This window comes from Zingiber officinale, chromosome 4B (assembly GCF_018446385.1).
Source record: "Zingiber officinale cultivar Zhangliang chromosome 4B, Zo_v1.1, whole genome shotgun sequence".
Classification (NCBI taxonomy): Eukaryota; Viridiplantae; Streptophyta; class Magnoliopsida; order Zingiberales; family Zingiberaceae; genus Zingiber; species Zingiber officinale.
Window position 1 is genome coordinate 6350689 of NC_055993.1, and position 5639 is coordinate 6356327.

The 5639-nt window shown below is 42.7% G+C and overlaps 1 non-coding gene across 1 annotated transcript; it reads right to left on the reverse strand.

Moving 5' to 3' along the window:
• Nucleotides 1-2747: 2747 nt before the first annotated feature.
• On the reverse strand, nucleotides 2748-2853 carry LOC121978955. Its single transcript, XR_006111267.1, has one exon. It is a non-coding gene; the product is annotated as a small nucleolar RNA R71 (small nucleolar RNA).
• Nucleotides 2854-5639: the final 2786 nt, after the last annotated feature.

Sequence of the window (5639 nt, forward strand, 5' to 3'; positions counted from 1 at the left end):
GAGAGGGAGATCAAGGGGGGATATCCGGTCTATTTGTTCTTTGCTCCTCTTTCTCCCATTCAACGTCCTAAAGCATACTTCCGGACACCTCTTGAGAAAGGGGGACAAAGAGCAATTCTTCAAGAATCTTCTGGAGAAACCTCTGTAAAGGAAAAATGAAAGGAAAAGATTGTAGCCAGTGATAGTTCTCCTGAAAGGATTATTACTCATTCTCTCAGCGAGTGTTAGATGATCTGTTACCAAAACATTATCAAAATTTAAATGTCAGAGAATACTCGAGAACAACTGATCCTGAGGATCATCTTCTTAAATTTGAGCATGCGGCACTCCTCCAATAATTTACCGATGGAGTTAAATGCCGAATGTTCCTTACTACTTTTAGAGGAGCAGCTCAGAGATGGTTCAAGCGACTGTTGGAGAATTCTATTCATCGCTTTAAGGATTTTCGGAAGGTATTCTTACATCATTTTTATAGCAATCGGAGGTACCATAAAACTCCGTGGAGTCTCTTTTCCATCAAGTGATGTGCGTAAATATTATGATCGTTTATACATGTTTTAACGCACATTCACTTGCTTTATGTGCATATATTCATTGCATGATCATCTCTTTTATCATGTACTCATCATAAATATTATTTTGTTCGGATATCTACTCTTTGTTTGGTTTTGTGTTGACAGGGACAACTTTCAAAGCAAAAAATAGCGATTGTCGATACATCGGAACGAGGTAGAAAACACGATCGTGCAACCTCACACGACTGTGTGGCCAACAGAAGAAGGACAGTGCATGGCTGTGCAACTCTTGCACGGCCGTACGACCAAACAGTGACGGATCCTTGCATGGCCGTGCAATCCTGCACGACCGTGCCCCCCACGACCGCAACCAAGCAGTGCATGGCCGTGCAATCCTGCACAATCGTGTCCTAGGAGCCGAGCCATAGATCAACACGGTCGTGCCAATTGGCACGACCATGCAGTGCAGCCAGAAGCAGAAGAAGGCACGACCATGCCACATCCGCACGACCATGCCACCGCAGCCGTGCCCTAGCCTATAAAAGGGTTCTAACCCTTCTCCTCAAAAGGGGGGAAGCGAGCCGTCAAAGGGAGAATCACCTTGGTGCCGTTCCATGCCATCCAAGACCTCCATCCAGTGATCCTTCATCACCACATCAACTCCAGAAGCAAAGGATTGGATTCGAAGATCACTCGTCGTCGTTGGATAAGCATACTTTCTCTTTCTCTCTTCTTGTTTGAGGACTGTATGTTTAATTACATTATGTCTTCGGGGTTTTCTCCGGCGTCTATGAAGTAGATTCCTTGTTCTAGGATTAGGGAGTAGTTGTGGATTGGTTTTGATGTAAGACTCACATTCATGCCTTTATTCATTGGATGATTTCACTTGCTTTGTTTCAACTACTATGCATGAGACTTGTTGCGTATTAATTGATTATGTAGGATTGCTAACCTTGTAGAGAGAATATCTTAGATCGTATACCCAAGGGGCTCTAGTAACAGGGGTAACCCGTTCATGGACATCTAGGGTACTTCCTTGAAAGGAGAGACAACTTCTTCACATGGAAGTAAGAGACCAAACCAAGCCCTTATTTCTATCCTTAATGACACCAATTAGAGTTGCGTTCTTGTGATCTACCGAGACGCCCTAGTGACAGGGGTTAACCGTAATAGGATTTCACAGGAATCTTCTCTATTTAGTACCTAAGAATAGTTGCTTTAGCTTCCGGCGAATACATGTTGATGGACAATGAGTAAAGGATAGGACGTGATACATCAATACCACCACAATAAAATCGAACTCCTAGAACTCTTCATAAACCAAGTTAATTACTCTCTCTTCACTAGTTCTCGTTTCCGTTTCTCAATCTCTTTTCTTTAGAAAACTTGCAACCATCGGTAGTTTAACTAATCCTAAGTGAACCATTGCTAGTGCTTATAACCAATCCTCGTGGGATCAATAATCTTTATTACTGACGATGAATCCATGCACTTGTGGAATCGTAACAAGTTTTTGGCGCCATTGCCGAGAACTGCATCTATAACATTAGCAAAAGTCATATTAGATTAGACTAGACTTTATTTTTTTTCATTTATCTTTCCTTTTTCTAATATTCTGCATTTTAGAGATAAATAATTTTATTTTCATTTTTCTTTATTTTCTGCATTTTTATTAAAACGCCTAAAAAAAATTATTATTATTTCATCTCTCCTATTTACTATATTCCATATCTTGTTTTTGCATGCGAAGAGCTAATCTTTCAGGACAACTTCTACCGTTCGATCCAAAGATCAATAGAACTTTCTTGAGAAGAAGAAACTTACAAAAAGTATTTCAAGCAGCACAAGAATCTTTAGAAATGGCTGATAAATTGTTGAAGGATTACACAGCACCTTATGCACGAGGGGTTCGGTCTAGCATCACTCGACTGCCAATCGAAGCCAATAATTTTGAAATCAAGCCTGTAGTAATCCACATGGTCCAGCAGAATCAATTTGGAGGAGGACCGCACGATGATCCAAACCATCACTTAGAGCTTTTCTATGAGATTTGCGGTACTATGAAAGTGAACGAGGTCCCTCCAGAATCAGTACGGTTACTTCTTTTTGGATTCTCCCTGAAAGACAGAGCCAAGCAGTGGTTAAATTCTCTTCCAGCAAACATCATAACGTCTTGAGAGTAGTGTGAGCAGAAATTTCTGGATAAATTCTACTCACCAAGCAAAACTGCCCACATGAGGAATTTGATCGCAAGCTTCAAATAGATAGAATTAGAATCATTATTTGAAGCCTGGGACAGGTTCAAAAGTATGTTGAGACAGTGCCCTCATTATTTCCTTGAGAAATGGTTGGTTCTACACACATTCTACAATAGAATCAACTATCACACGAAGGTATCCCTCGATTCTGCAGCAGGAGGAGTATTAATGAACAAGAGCCTTGATGAAGCTGAAGAGATCATAGAGAATGTGGCACGGAACCACCATCAGTGGGAAACCGAAAGATCTGGTGGTTCTTTCTCAGGGAATCCAATAAAGGCGTCAGGAAAATTTGATGTAGATGCAGTCACACTCATGTCTCCAAAGCTGGACACTCTGACCAAGAAGCTTGAGGCCATGGGGAACAACACGGCCAATGCAATAGTTTGTGTTTACGAAACTTGCGGAAGTACGGATCACACTCAAGATACTTGCCCCTAGGGCCAATACAAACATAGATAAACCAACTTGAGCAATGCAATACAATAGTCAATTACAACCAAAAACAAAATAATCCGTACTCCAACACATACAACCCTGGATAGAGAAACCACCCAAATTTTTCGTACCAGAATAATCAAGACCAAGGACCAGCAAAACAAAGCTATCAACCTAGGCAACAGAGCTACTCATCTGGACAACAGACTTATCAACAACAACAACCTTCACAACTGTCCAGAATCGAAAAGATGCTTGAAGAAGCTCTCTCAGAGCAAAAAAAGATGAAGAATGAGATCAAGCAATTGACTCAAAGACTGGAAAATTCTGAAAAACATCAGAAGATGCAAGACAGCCAGATATCCCAGTCTTTTTCTAGAGCACAGGGAACATTTCCAGGAAAGCCCGATATAAATCCAGTAGAACATTGCAACCGCATCGAGCTGAGGAGCGGACGAACTTTGGGAGACCCCCAAATCACTACTCAGAAAGGACTTGACTCAGAGGAAGAGCCCTCTCCCCTAATGCCCAATCAGATCCAGAACAGGGATAGAGAAGATATCACCAAGAAAGTTGAAGGAACTCTTCAAATTCCCCCACAGAGTCAGACAATTCCTTTCCCTCAGAAATTGATAACATCCCAAAAGGATGAAGAGTTCAACCGATTCTTGAAGAAGATTAAGGAAATTTGCATAGAAGTACCACTGATAGATGCACTACACCAAATGCCGAAGTTCGTAAAATTTTTAAAGGGTATTTTATCTAACAGGAGGTAGCAGTGCGACTTCGAGACCATAGCATTAACGAAAAATTGCAGTACTTTACTTATGACAAATATTCCACCGAAACTTCAGGATCTAGGGAGTTTTTTTATACCTTGCAAAATTGGTTCTGAACTCATACAGAAAGTTTTTTGCGACTTGGGAGCTAGCGTCAGCCTACTTCCGTACTCGTTATGCAAGAAACTAGGACTCCAAAACATTAAACTGACTACTATGACATTGCAATTAGTTGACCATTCATGTAGATAACCAATGAGAATAGTGGAAGACGTGCCAGTGGAAGTAGGCGGATGCATCATTCCTACATATTTCATTGTCCTGGATATGGAGGAGGATCCCAAGATACCAATCATCCTTGGGAGACCATTCCTTGCCACCGCTGGAGCTCTCATTGATGTGAAAAGTCACAAATTATCCTTGGAGATTGGCGAAGAAAGGATAGAATTTTGATTTATCTGATTCTTTTAATCGTGTCTCCTCTTCTCAGGTAAATTCTAGCAAGATGAACATACACAAAGTTGAGGAATGCAGTTTCCAAGAGAGGTCCCCTCCAGCGAGCAATAAGAAGTACATTTGTCCTGCACGAGCGAAACTAAAGGTGGAGACTGGAGCATTAACCCTAGGAGGAGAGCCGTGCTTCCATGGGTTTAGTCCACACTAACTGAAACGGGGTCAAGCTAAAGACCTAAAACAAGCGTTTCTTGGAAGGCAACCCAAGGGTTTTCCATTTTAGTTCATCATTCCGTTTATCGTTTTATTTCTCTAGTAAGTTCAAGTCAAGTACTTTTATTATTTTTTTATTTTTGGGTATTCGTTTTCAGGTTGTGCATAGCCTCCACAAGCTGGTAGTGAGCGCTTCATGGGCGTGGAGGTGTCATAGGAACCAAAATGGTGAAAGGTGAGTCACCGTGAGCTTAAGGGAGTAGGCCGTGTGACCCCACACGGTCGTGTGAAGCCGATAGAGGGACAAAGGCCATTGGTCGTGCAACCTTGCACGACCGTGTGACCTGTGCAGAGAGGAAGAAGACACGGGCCATGCCAATTGGCACGACCGTGCAAGAAGACCAGAGGAGAAGGAGACACAGGCCGTGACAATTGGTACGACCATGCAATCAATGCAGAGAAGAAGAAGGCACGGGCCATGCCAACCGACACGGCCGTGCGACTTTGGCCGAGGGGAGAAGAGAGGGGGCCATGCCAATTAGCACGGCCGTGCAGCAAAACCTACCTACCCGGTCGTGTCTATAAGACACGGTCGTGCCCCTACCCGTGTGCGCCGCCCACCCCTATAAAAATCCCTAATCTCCATCTCCTTCTCTCCCAAAAGTTTTCTCCTCCCCACTACACCTCATCAAACCCCAATCCCTACCTTTAGAGTTCATCTTTACTTAGATCTACATCTAGATCTAATACTTCTTCAAGCCACAAATCCGGAAAGAGAGAAGCAACTCCCCTATTTTCCTTCCTTCTCCTCCTCTCCCATTCTCAAGATCCATCTCCATAAGAAATTCCTCAAAGCCTTGCACATCATGTCACAAATCTTGAAGAGACTTCATCGAGGAAGTGGTGGATCTGGCGAAGGAGATGTGCCGGGAGGCGACAAAGGCAAAGGAAAGGCTTCTTCTTCAAAAGGCAAAGGAAAAAGG